The following is a 14,539-nucleotide window of genomic DNA, read 5'->3' on the forward strand; positions in this document are numbered from 1 at the left end:
AGTTAGTAGGTTCTGAACCACAGGCCTCTTCAGATACTGGTCCATATTCAGCCTCGGGATTCAGCCAGGCTGAGGGCATGGCTCAACTAGTCCCACCGCTGGTCCTTGCAGCCCGGCCCATCACCTGCCCTGGTACCACCGGCCCGATGGTCATCAACCTAAGCAGGAAATGTGATAAGTGGCAGCAAAAGTGGCTTTTAAGATACTTTTCCCCACCTACCTAAGTCACATCAAGAAGGAATTGCCAGGTGTTTCCTGCTTCCTGAGCAGGGCTGCTCTCCACTCCCGGAGCAGAGACCTCGTAGGCAGCTGCAGGGCTGACCCCCCAGAGCTCACCCAGTGGAGGTGGCTAGGCCACTGTGCGCTGGATAGACGGGCACACGGTGGGTTCCTGCAGACGGCCGCCAGGCAAGGACCACCCCAGCAGAGCAAACACGTGGGCAGCATGGACACAAGATGTCAGACCTCCCAGTACCTTTCTTGTTTTCTGAAGTGTTTCATCTTACATGGTTTGTACAGCTTAAAATGTCATATGCCTTATGAATCTTTCAAATTTGCAATCCAAATCAGTGACCTCTCTCAACTTTCAGACATTTCTTGAGATGGAACAGAAGGCAGAAGGGGGTGAGGTGGGTGGGGCCAGCACAGGAGCCCGACAGGAGCATCATGCCATCTGGGTGGTCATCTGGCCAGGGCAGCAGGGAGCATCTGGGGTGTACAGGCAGCTGCTTTTCCCCTGGCAAACTTCTACATGCCCAACGGACTAGATGACATTTTTAAAGATGCAAGTGTGTCTAACTCCACGGATATTGTCAACTCTACTTTATTGAGGCTGATATAATGATGTGGGATGCCAGGGCTTTATTTTTTAGAGTTTATGAGAGGAAATAAAATCGAGTCTCCCCAAACTCACATTGTTCCAAAGATCAGTACTCAGGGAAATGAGTGGAGAATTAGGAAGCTACTGAACCTCCTTCCAGTTAGGAGTGACTTCCTCGGGACCACTCCTGCCCCTGCGGGGCTCCGCCTCGCGGCCCTCACTTCTTATTCACGTCCATTCTACTTCCTGTAAGTTTTAGTTGTTTAAAATGGATTCTTTGTGCTCTAGAAAATAGTGCCAGTTCCTGGAACTTTCCTAAAATGGGTCTTACTCTGCCTCTCAGAATAATAAGTAACGAACGTCTGGCCTGGTGGAGGCCAGATCAAGAGTTTATGATTATGACAAAGTACCGGAATTAAACTAAACACATTTTAGCATTGTTACATGACTTAATGCTGAGTTTGTAAGTTATTATTTTAAACATAAAGATTGTTTACTTTTAAGGGAATAATTTAACTAAGATAACACAGGGGGTAGCCACCAAACAAGGCATGTTTTCTTAGATTGCTAAACAGGCCCTCCCAGGGTTTCAGGCATCTGGGTTTACAGGACTTTCTTTGGTCAGAGGGGGTGTTCTGCCCTTGGCAACACAAATCTGAACTATGCAACTGAAGTTTTGACTGAAAGTCAATTAATCATTTAATTTTAAAAACCAGTCAGATAGTGTTTGTGATGAAGATCAAACTGCTGGTGATAAAGATTTTACTCCTGGCTGGTGTCAGGACACAGTTCAGGCAGAAGCCTTGAACATGCACACACACACACACACACACACACACACGTGCGGGTGCGTGAATGCACACAAAAGTACAGGCACACACGAGTGAACATACGTGCACACAAGGACAAATGCACATGCATGCATGTGTAGGAATAAGTGCCCACACGTTCCACGTGTATATGTCTGCACATGCACACACACACTGTGTGGGGCATACACACACGCACGCAAGCACACACACATACAGTGCCTCATGAGAAGTGTCTGAGGGCCAGGCCAGCAGCCCTGCCTGGGGTGTCCGGGTAGAATCTGTCTGAGTTGGAGAGGCCCGACTGTAGACTGGCGCGTCCCCTTGCAGCGTGGAGGGTAGGCACGCGGTGCAGAGATTCACGCAGGCCTGCACACTCTGTCATGTGCCGGGGAAGATAGCGGGGTGACCCCTTACCTGGATGCCTGCACAGCACAGCAAGCCACATCAGAGGTGCTCTGGCATCCGTGCGAGTGCTGTGGGGCAGGCTGACCTCCTAGGTGCCTAGATGGGTCCCTGTTGTGCAGACACTGCCACGGCTTGGTTGGTGCTGACCTCTTTGGGTCACTTTGAGGTCTACTCCCCCGCTGAGCAAGGGCTGCTACATGCCACGCTGTCCCATGGGGCCCTCAAGGTTATTATTACCCTCAAATCACTGCTTTCTCATCAAGAAAGAACATTAATAAATGATAGAGACCATAAGAAAAATGAATTCTGGCATAAAGATATGTGCGAACTTTATATATCTGTGTACCTGTTTTTTATATGAGACAGAGGCCACAGCCTAATGTCAACTGGTTTACTTTCCAGATGATCCAATATCTGCTTAATTTGCCACTCTTTAACACAGTAACAAAACACCAACAAAATGGGAAAAAAATTAACCTAGGAAAATAGTATTCATATATTGTCATGTCCCCAATCTGAGTTCTCCAAGGACTTCCTGGGGTGGCAGGAGAAAGCCTGGTGGTTCCTACCACAGAGCCGTGTTTCTAATAGTTTTCTTAAAATCTCCATGTTTTGAGGGGAATCGATTTACACATGAGAATTTCACCTAGAGAAGCCCTGATCTCTGATTTGCCTTTTCATCTGCCATCTATCCTCAACAGAATGCCAATAATATGTCTTGCCGCTTTAGGGTCAATAAAATCTGTGTGAAAGCACAACACACTCCTTTAAACGTGCCAACAATCCTTTATGCCTTGTCTCTGCATGGCTCTTGTCCTGGCCCTGAAGACTGTGCCTGAGTGTGGCCAGGTCTACCAGGAATGTGCAGAACAGGTAAGTGGGTGGACAGAGGCTGCCCCGGCTGCTGGAGGGGTGCCCCACCTCACCTGCCCCTCTCCCCAACACTCAGGCCCCAGCTTTGACCTTGTGCACCTGCTGTGGTCCTTACCCTATTCCTAAACCACCAGCCTGATTTCTTTCTTCGCCTCTACTCCTGATGCAACATTTCCCTAAAACACGGGACAGACTGTGCTGTCCTACTAAGAAACTGGCCTTCAAGAACTGCCCTGTTCCTGAAGGGAAGCAAAATCTCATGGACCCAGCCCAGCCTGACCCTGCAGCCTTCTCTGTGATCCATCAGGGCCTGGGGACAGTCTGACGAGGGGCTCCTATCTGGTAGGGCCCTTTGAATGAATAGTGTGGCAAACATCAGATCCTGGGTGTGCAGTGGAACAGCAGAACCAGCTGTGGTGCTGACTGGCTGAGGAAGGAGGCTGTGTCTCTGGAGCCAAGTATGGGGCTGGTAGTGGGGGCCTGGACCACCTCAGGTACCTGGGGCTCAAATTCGTTTCCTGTGGCTTTCGTCACAAAGTACCACAAATTGGGTGGCTTCAAACAGCAAATATTTATTCTCTCATAGTCTGAGATCAAGGTGTTGCAAGGGTTGCTTCCTCCTGGATGCTCTGAGGACTAATCGATTCCAGACCTTTCTCCCGGCCTCTGGTGGATGCTGGTGTTCCTTGGTGCTCCTGGGCTTAGAGACTCATCATTCCAATCTCTGCTTCTGCCTTCGTGCAGCCCTCTCCTCTGTCTCTGGGTGCCCTTCTGTGTGTCTTACAAAGACATTCTCATTGGCTTTAGGGCCCGCTCTAATCCAGCGTGACCTGCAAATAAGGCCACGCTCTGTGTGGACCAGAATTTTGGGGGACAAACCTTGAACTCAGTGCAGAGCTCATTTCAGGTTTGTGGTTTGCTCATTCTTTTCTGCAGGAAGCCTTCAAGCCTTTCTGTGCGGGTCTAGCTGCTCAGGACCTCAGAGGACAGGCACTCCCTCCCTGGGATGTGCTGCTGGGGAATAAAGCCGTTGGAGCCCTCATCAGACCATGGGTATTTACGGAGCTGAATAGATCTTCCAGATGAATATTCTAAAAAAAGCTGAAACATTAAAATTAATTGCCCAAGGGGAAATGCTTTCTGAAAATAAGTTATATTTGGTTTATTTGCAAATATTTTGAGGTAACAGCCACAGTAACTGAATTATTTTGCAAATCCAGACTGGCACATGTCATTCTCTTCTCCGTGTAGGGTTGGGGCAGGAGTGGCTTCAGTGCCTGGGAGGTGGGGAGGGGCTGCCAGTCCTTCTGGGAAACAAAGGCCTCAGGATCCCAGGCTATTCTGAAGGTGACCTTCTCCCTCTGGCAGGAATCCCTGTAGGCCCCTCTACCCCAGGGCCTTTGCAGGACATTGGGTCAGCCTCCATCTTGTTCATCTTAGGAGCTTTCTTTCTGCCTGCTCTCTCACCTCCCAGCCTCTGTAAGAGTGCCCATCCCCTGTCCCCCAACCCTGTGTCCTCTTGTCCTGGCTCAGCTGGGACATCACCTTTGCTGAGACCTTCCTTGATTCCCCTGCAGGACAGCGTCTGCTCTGTATTCCCCCTTCTTGTCCCCGGGGGCGTGCCCCTGAGGGTCCCTGTTGCCTATTTGGTGTAACTCAGGTTATTTTTCCCTAAGTGCGTGACTTTGGTTCTCCACGGTGGAGCCACTCCCAGCATGAGCTCTGCCACCACTTGCCGCCTCCCTCACCTCTTCCGACCTGGTCCAGCCTGAGGCTGGGGGAAAGACGGCCCCGCCAGCTGCCGGGGGTCTTGTCCTCACTTGCCCAACCAACAAGCATTTATAAAGACTGCAGGCCAGCCCCCGGGATTCCAAGGGTCCGTCCATGCACACTATACAGTATTGTTTTTGGATATTTTCAAACTTCACCTGGGCACACACCATCATCTTTGTGGGTGGCCTGGGCACCACCTGATCAATGGCTAATTTGAATGGAGTGCTTGGCATGGGCCAGGCACTTTGCTTTCACTGCCTCCTTTAATCTTGAGAACGATGGCTTTACAGGTGGGAAAGCTGAGACTTGGGGAACTGGGTTCTGTGCCCAGGTTAGAGCCGGCGTGAGAACTGCCATCTGAACTCAGTCCAGCCGCAAGGCAGGACCAATTTTCTGTTTCTAAGCAGCATTTGTGGGAGTTTTGTAAACCCAGGCACAGGGTGGGTAGTGTGACAATCTCCATGTCCCTTCTGACCCCTGGGTGCTTATAACCAGCCACCTGCTCACGTCCCTCTTCTGGGTCCCTGAGGACCCTGAACTCAGCCTTTGCCACAAATTTCACAGCTTCCCCTTCTTGGCTGAGTGACTGAGTGACTCCCACCACCCACCCCCGGAACCCTGTCCTACGTGCCCTGTACACACCCACCTCCGAGCTCTTCAACTCAGCACTCTGCTAACTCACCTCATTCGGTGTTTCATTCAACAACTGTCAGCTGGGCCAGATGCTGGGGGTTCCAGAGGGTGCCCCACACTCCCTAACCTGCCACTCACCCTGATTCGAGTGCCTGTGCTTGCTCTTGGGGGAACTGGAGGGCAAAGAGATTTTACATTCTCTCTTTCTTTTTTTTTTCCACGCTAAGTGCAGAAATCTGGTTGTATTTTATACATAGAGCACATCTCAGTTTGGACCAGCTGCATTTCAAATGCCCAGTAGCTGCGTGTGGAGAGTCTTAGAGCAGCCTCTTGCATGCTTCTTTTATTTTGATTGAGGAAAATGTTAGACACAAAGCGTTGCATATAAAGAACACACACGTATCAGCATTGAGATTCAGTGTGCGCTGCTATCAAACGTCAAACTAAAACCCCAAATTTCAAGATTTTAAAGTGTTGTTTCCCATGTTCGGTCCACATTTCTCTTTGACTCTTAAATATATACAGGTAACATCTATTAACTGTAATGTATTACGGGAGCAGCCAGAGCCTCCGCCTCGTCTTTCTGGCCACACTTCACTCAAGCTGGTTGCGGACCGTTGCCCTATTTTTGTCCTACCACAAAAGTGTGTGTCCACGCACAGGATACAGTATTGTTTTTGCATGTTTTTAAACTGCACATGATGGTATCATACTGTATTTGATCTTCCCGTAATGTGCTTTCTTGCACTCAGCATTATGTGTCTGAGATTGATCTGTGGTGCTCCTTGTGCCTGTGGCATATTTCCTCTGACACATTGTGTCCCACTGATTCCACTGTGCGGACAAATGGCAGTAAGTCACTCCTGGATCATGTCCTCTCTCACTTTCATAGTCCACAGGGCAAGGAAAATGCTTTACCTGTCTTCCTGTTTCCGTAGGTCCCACACCCATGTGTGATTGCACCGTGTGGTGTGGAGATGCGGGTTCAGAGAGTTGTAGCCCCCAGCAGCACATGGCCCCAGGTCCCCATCTCAGCACCCCTTCGCTTTGTCTTCTCCTTTTTTGTTGGGTAATGGTGTCTCTGTGTCCTCACTTGCATTTCCACCCTTTACTAGAGAGGTGTCTGTACTGATTGTTCAGTGCCTTCTTCTGCGTTGTTCTTGGCCCTTTCTACATGCATATTAGATGAGACTGTCGCTTGGCATGCAGAGCCTTGCCGGGGTGCGGAACGAAACCACACTGGATTTTCATGTTAATCTGGGTGAATGCCACCCCAACAATTGTGAGCCCGTTCATCCATCCTTGAGTAAGTCTCTCTCTTCACTTGTTTGCGTCTTCCTATATGTTTGTCAATAAATCTCCATATTTTTGTCTGTAAAAACCTTGCATGACTTGTGTCAGATTTTCCCTGAGATGCATTTCAAGTTTTGTGGTTATTGTCAATGCTCTTTTTGAAAACTACGTTATCTACTTGTTTGGTTTAAAGACTACTACTGATCTTGTATACAGATTTTGTACCCAGCAACATTGCAAACATTTCTTTTCAGTTCTAATAACCAATTTCCAATATCATCTGTGATTATTGATGGTTTTGTTTCTTGGTCTCCAAACCCTCTGCCATGTTTTCTGGCCCGAGTGTCCCCTCTCCTCTCCCCTCCCTCTCCCTCACTCCTCTTCCCCCCACCTCTCTCTCTCTTTTCTTTCTTTCTTTCTTTCTTTCTTTTCTTTTCTTTTTTTAGTAAGAAGCTTTTTGTTGTTTATTTGGGGAGGGGTGGAGAGAGAGAGAGAAAGAAAGAGAGAGCGACAGAGAGAGAGACAGAGAGAATCCCAAGCAGGCTCCATGCTGTCAGCACAGAGCCTGATGTAGGGTTCAATCTCATGACTGTGAAAACATGACCTGAGCCAAAATCAAGAGTCCGATGCTTAACCACCTGAGCCTCCCAGGCGCCCCCCACCACCCAAGTGTTCTTCCTAAGATCTCCAACACAAACTTGAATAGAGGTGGGGATGACAGGACTGAAGTCATTAAGTATGGGGCTTGCCTGGGCTCTTGCTAGATATCTTTTAATATTCTAAGCATGTTTTCTTCTATTTTTAGTCTAGTTTTGTATAAATTGGTATTGAATTCCATCAGTGCTTTTCTCTCATCATCATAGTCGTTTATTTTCTCGATTAATCTGTTACTGTGGTAAATTACACTCATCTATATTTCAATGTTCAATCAAACTAATAATGCATCATTTCAGTCAGTTTTACTACTGTTTTGCCCTCCTACTCTGTATTTCCACCCCCATAAGCAGCCCTTTCTTTGGTAATATGCTTCTGTATTTATGGGAAACAATGAGTACACTGCTATTCTGATTATTCCCATTTTGGGTGTGATTACTGACTTCTTATTACTGAACTTTGGGATAGACTCCTGGCACTCCCAACTCAACGCACGACCTTTTCTCTTCACAATGCCAATAGTTCTGGATTTTTTTTTCCCAAAACCAGCATTCTACTTTATTAAGATCATAAACATCATCCACTGGTGAAGTATACAGTGTTCCATGACCTCATTATCTTTCTTGTTTTCCTTGAAATTAACAACTGACTGACGTTTTCCATGAACCTGTGGCCAACTCATCCCCAGCTTTTGACAAAAATGAAAACATGATGTTCATGTGTCCAAACATGCCAAGTAATCCAGGATTTCTTTTCATATAGGCCTCCCTTCCCGGGTCCTCACCCTCTCCTGACATGGGCTCTGTGGGTCTCTGCACAACCAATATTAGGGATCTCACCCTGCTCCTCTCAGTTCCCTGCATGTAGCTGCACACTGTGTCCCAAGATCTTCATGGCAGGAAGTGGAGCTGAATTCTCGCTAAGTGACACTGGCCAGTTACAGATATTTATAGCAGCTTTATTCATAATTGCCAAAACTTGGAAGCAACCAAGAGTGCTTTCAGTAGGTGAATGGATAAAGAAACTGGTGCCTCCAGACAATGGAGTGTTATTCAGCACTAAAAAGAAATGAGCTAAACCATGAGAAGATATGGAGAAACTTTAAATGCATATTGCTAAGTGAAAGAAGCCAGTCTGTAAAGGCTACATACTGTATTATTCCAATTGTGTGACATTCTGGAAAAGGAAAAACTATGGAGACAGTAAAAAGATCAGTGGTTTCCAGGGTTTTGGGGAGGGAGGGATGAATGTGTGGAGCACAGTGGATTTTTAGGGCAGTAAAATTATTCTATATAATGATAAATGATATAATGGTGGATTCATGTCATTACACATTTCTCAGAACTAATAAAATATTCAAGACAAAGAGTGAACCCTAATGTAAACTGTAGACTTTAGCTAATAATAATGTATCAACATTGGCTCACCAATTATAATAAGTGTACCTCACTACTGGAAGATGTTAATAGAGGAAACTATGTGTGGGGGAGTGTAATATGAGAACTCCCTGCACTTTCCAATGAATTTTTCTGTACACTCAGAACTATTCTAAAAGATAGTGCCAGTCATTTTTTAAAAAATAAAAGACAATGGTGAAGATAAAATGTACTACTAAAAACTATGAAATTAATTCAAAGGCAAGAAAGAAATAGAATAACAGTGACAAAAAGGAAAACAAATAGAGAACTTACAGCTCTAAATCCAACCTACAAATAATTGCATTCAATGTAAATGGCCTAAATATTCCAAATTAAAAGGCAGAGATTGTTAGACTGGATAGAAGAGCAGGACCTAAGTTTTGCATTTATAAGAGCCTTCAATACATTTTTAATACAGACACAGTAGATTGAAATCAAAATGGTGGAGAAGTTATATGCAAACACTAATCAAAAGAAAGTTGGCGTGGCAGTGTTAATATCAGATAAAATAGACTTTAAGACAGAGTATTACCAGAAATAAAGAGGTATATTTCATAACGATATAAAGTAAATATATCAGGAAGATATAACAAATATCAATGTATACATGTCTAATAACAGGTTTAAAAGTCATTTAAAATTTTTAGGGGCACCTGTGTGGCTCAGTTGGTTAAGCCTCCGACTTCGACTCAGGTCATGATCTCACAGTTGGTGGGTTTGAGCCCCGTGTCAGGCTCTGTGCTGACAGCTCAGAACCTGGACCCTGCTTCATATTCTTTGTCTCCCTCTCTCTCTGTCCCTCCCCTGCTTGTTCTCTGTCAAAAGTAAATAAACATTTAAAAAATTTATTAAAAAATAAAAGTTATTTAAAAATTTTTCTTATTGAAGTATAGCTGACATACGTTACGTTAGTTTTACATGTACAAGATAGTGATTCAACAATTAATAATTATGTAATGTTCACAACAGTAAGTATCACCATCTGTCACTGGATGTTATTATATTGACTATATTCCCTATGCTGTACTTTTCATCCCCTTGACCTATTTATTTTATAACTGGGAGTTTGTACTCTTAATCTCCTTCACTTGTTTGACACACCCCTACACCAACCCCTCCCCCACCCTGACAACCTTCAGTTTGTTCTCTGTATTTATGAGTCTGTTTGTTTTTGTTGTTGTTTTGTTTTTTAGATTCTGCATATGAAGTCATATGGTATTTGTCTTCGTCTAGCTTATTTCACTTAGTAACCCGTAGGCCATAAATAACAGAATTTCATTCTTTTTATGTCTGAGTAATATTTCATTGTGTATATATACCACATCTTTTTTTTATTAATATGAAATTTATTGTCAAATTGGTTTCCATACAACACCCAGTGCTCATCCCAACAGGTGCCCTCCTCAATGCCAATCACCCACTTTCCCCTCTCCCCTACCCCCCCGTCAACCCTCAGTTTGTTCTCAGTTTTTAAGAGTCTCTTATGGTTTGGCTCCCTCCCTCTCTAACCTTTTTTTTCCCTTCCCCTCCCCCATGGTCTTCTGTTAAGTTTCTCAGGATCCACATAAGAGTGAAAACATATGGTATCTGTCTTTCTCTGTATGACTTACTTCACTTAGCATAACACTCTCCAGTTCCATCCACGTTGCTACAAAAGGCCGTATTTCATTCTTTCTCATTGCCAAGTAGTATTCCATTGTGTATATAAACCACGATTTCTTTATTCATTCGTCAGTTGATGGACATTTAGGCTCTTTCCATAATTTAGCTATTGTTGAGAGTGCTGCTATAAACATTGGGGTACAAGTGCCCCTAGGCATCAGCACTCCTGTATCCCTTGAGTAAATTCCTAGCAGAGCTATTGCCGGGTCACAGGGTAGATCTATTTTTAATTTTTTGAGGAACTTCCACACTGTTTTCCAGAGTGGCTGCACTAGTTTGCATTCCCACCAATAGTGCAAGAGGGTTCCCGTTTCTCCACATCCTCTCCAGCATCTATAGTCTCCTGTTTTGTTCATTTTAGCCACTCTGATTAGCATGAGGTGTATACCACATCTTCTTTATCCATTCATCTATCAACGGACATTTAGGTTGCTTCCATATCTGGGCTATTGCAAATAAACTGCAATAAACATAGGGGTGCATATATCTTTTTGAATTAGTTTTTTGTCTTTGTTGTGTAATACCCTGTAGTGGAATTACTGGATCGTACAGTATTTGCTTTTAATTTTTTGAGGAAACCCCATATTTTCCACAGTGGTTGCATCAATTATCAATCCCACCACTAGTGCATGAGAACTCCCTTTTCTCCACATCCTCGCCAACACTTGTTATTTCTTGTATTTTTGATTTTAGCCATTGTGACTGGTGTGAGGCAATATCTCACTGTGGTTTTGATTTGCATTTCTCTGATGATTAGCGATGTTGAACATCTTCTCACGTGTCTGTTGGCCATCTGTATTTGTGTTTTGCAAAAACATCTGTTCAAGCCCACTGCTCATTTTAAAACCTTTTTTTTTCTTTTTTTTGGATTGAGTTGTATGATTCTTTATATCTTTTGGATGTTGAGCCCTTATCAGATATATCATTTGTAAATATCTTTTCCCATTCAGTAGCTTGCCTTTTTGTTTGTTGATGGTTTACTTTGCTATGCAAAATGTTTTAGTTGGTGTAGTCCCTATAATTTATTTTTGCTTTTGTTTCTTTTGCCTGAGAAGACATAACCAGAGAAAACGTTGCTACAGTTGATAAATTACTGTCAATGTTTTCATCTGGGAATTTTATGGTTTTAGGTCTCACAATCATGTTTTAAATCCATTTTAGGTTTATTTTTGTGTATGGTGTATGGAAGTGGTCCCGTGTCATTCTTTTGCATGTAGCTGTCCGGTTTTCCCAATTCCATCTATTAAGAGACTGTCTTTTCCCCATTGTATAATCTTGCCTCATTGTGATAGATTGACCATATAAGCTTGAGTTTATTTCTGGGTTCTCTAGCCTGTTCCATTGATCTATGTGTCTGTTTCTGTGCCAGTACCATACTCTTTTATTACAAATTTGTAATGTATCTGGCAATCTGGGATTGTGATATGTCAACTTTGGTCTTTCTTAAAATGCTTTGGCTGTTTGAGGTCCTTTGTGGTTCTTTTTTTTTTTTTTAATTTTTTAAACGTTTTTATTTATTTTTGAGAGAGAGAGAGACAGAGCATGAACGGGGGAGGGTCACAGACAGAGGGAGACACAGAATCTGAAACAGGCTCCAGGCTCTGAGCTGTCAGCACAGAGCCCGACGCGGGGCTCGAACTCACGGACTGCGAGATCATGACCTGAGCCGAAGTCGGATGCTTAGCCGACCAAGCCACCCAGGCACCCCATGGTCCTTTGTGGTTCTATACACATGTGAGGATTATTTGTTCTAGTATTGTGAAAAATGCAATTGGTATTTTGATAGGAATTGCATTAAATATGTAGATTTTTGGGGACAGGTAATATGAACATTTTGACAGTATTATTTTGATCCATGAGCGTGGTATATCTTTTCATTTGTGTTTTTACTTTCTTTTATCAATGTCTTACAATTCTTAGAGTACAGGTCTTTCACCTCCCTTGCTGAATTTACTTGTAGGTGTTTAACTTAAAAAAAAAATTTTTTTTAACGTTTATTTTTGAGACAGAGAGAGACAGAGCATGAACAGGGGAGGAGCAGAGAGAGAGGGAGACACGGAATCTGAAACAGGCTCCAGGCTCTGAGCTGTCAGCACAGAGCCCGACACGGGGCTCGAACTCACGGACCATGAGATCATGACCTGAGCCGAAGTCGGACGCTTAACCGGCCAAGCCACCCAGGCGCCCCGGTGTGTAACTTTTTTGTGTGCAGTTGGAAATGGAACTGTTTTCTTAATGTATCTTTTTTGCTACCTCATTATTATTGCATAGAAATGCAAAATACATGAAGCAAAAACTAACAGATCTAAGAGAGAAACACATAGATCCACAATCATAGTTAGAAATTGTAGCTATCCTCTCAGTAATTGAAAGAATAAGTAGACAAACAAATCAGTAAGGATATAGAAGGTCTGGCTGACAACTACTTCGACCTAATCAACAGGTATAAGATATCACACTAAATGATTGCTGAAACTACAGTTTTTCTTCTTTTCCTATTGCACATGGAATGTTCATCAAGATGGACCAACTACTAGGCCAAAAAGTGAAGCAGGAAATATTTCAAACTGGATGATAATAAAAATGCAGCATATGAAATTTTGTAAATACAGTGAAAATAAACCTTACAGAGAAATTTATAGCTTTAAGTGTTTATTTTGGAGAGGTACAAAGGCTTAAAATGATTTTAAGTTTCTATTTTTAAAATCTAGGAGAAAAGACACAGAGCAACTGTTGTTCGTAACCATATTAACTATTTGATGGCCAGGAACCAATTTTAAGCATCTTGTATCTTAACATGATAGCAAATGTAGACACTTAGCTATATGTAGCTACATTTTAGGAAACTGATTGGGGGCTTGAGCATGATATGAATTGCATCCTCATGGTTTTCTATTTAAAATAATGGAAAATAGATCCCCAGTTACTGTTTTAGCATGAAACAATGGATTTTCAGAATGGATTATTAAGTGGGAAATGACCTGTAACTAGAAAAAAAAATTTTAGAAAGTGATAAAAAAAATCTTAAAATATTTGTAAATTAAATATTAAGTATCTGTACATTAAGAAACACTCTCCCATCAAAAAGACAAGAAATAGGGGCACCTGGGTGGCTCAGTCAGTTAAGCAACTGACTTCGGTTCAGGTCATGATTCTTCCGTTCGTGGGTTTGAGCCCCACGTTGGGCTCTGTGCTGACAGCTCTGAGCCTGGAGCCTGCTTCGGATTCTGTGTCTCCCTCACTCTCTGCCCCTCTCCTGCTCATGCTGTCTCTCTTCCTCTCTCTCAAAAAAATAAACATTAAAAAATTATTTAAAAGGACAAGAAATAACAAAGGCGTTCATGAGGATGTGGAGAAAAGCAGCCCTTGTGCATTGTTGGTGAGAATGTAAATTGGTGTGGCCACTATGGAAACAATATGGAGGTTCCTCAAAAAACTAAAAATAGAACAACCATATAATCCATCAATTGCACTTCTGAGTATTTATCTGAGGGAAATAAAAACACTAACTCAAAAAGATACCTGTACCTCCAGATTCATAGCAGCATTATTTACAATAGCCAAGATATGAAGACAAACTAAGTGCCCATTGATGGATGAATGGATAAAGAAAACATGGCATATATTTGTACACACACACACACACACGACAATATTGCCATATGTGACAACATAGATGGATCTTGAGGGCATTATGCTAAGTGAAATAAGTCAGAGAAAGAAAAATCCTGTGCGATCTCTCTTATATATGGGATCCCAAACAAAAAAACACCCCAAAGCTCATAGATACAGAAAACGAATTGGGGGTTGCTAGAGGCGGGGAATGGGGGTGGATGAAGGGGGTCAAGAGGTATAAACTTTCAGTTATAAAATAAATCCTGGGGATATAACGTGCAGCGTGATGACTATAGTTTAAGATATATTTAACTTTTTAAAATGTTTATTTATTTTTGAGAGAGAGATAGAGCGTGAGCAGGGGAGGGGCAGAGAGAGAGGGAGACACAGAATCCAAAGCAGGCTCCGGGTTCTGAGCTGTCAGCACAGAGCCTGATGTGGGGCTCGAACCCACGAACTGCGAGATCGTGACCTGAGCTGAAGTCGGACACTTGACTGAGCCACCCAGGCGCCCCTAGATATTATATATTTTAAAGTTGCTATGAGAGTAGATCTTAAGAGCTCTTATCACAAGAAAAAAC

The sequence above is a fragment of the Prionailurus viverrinus genome, unplaced genomic scaffold (genome assembly GCF_022837055.1).
Source record: "Prionailurus viverrinus isolate Anna unplaced genomic scaffold, UM_Priviv_1.0 scaffold_45, whole genome shotgun sequence".
In the NCBI taxonomy this organism is placed as follows: domain Eukaryota; kingdom Metazoa; phylum Chordata; class Mammalia; order Carnivora; family Felidae; genus Prionailurus; species Prionailurus viverrinus.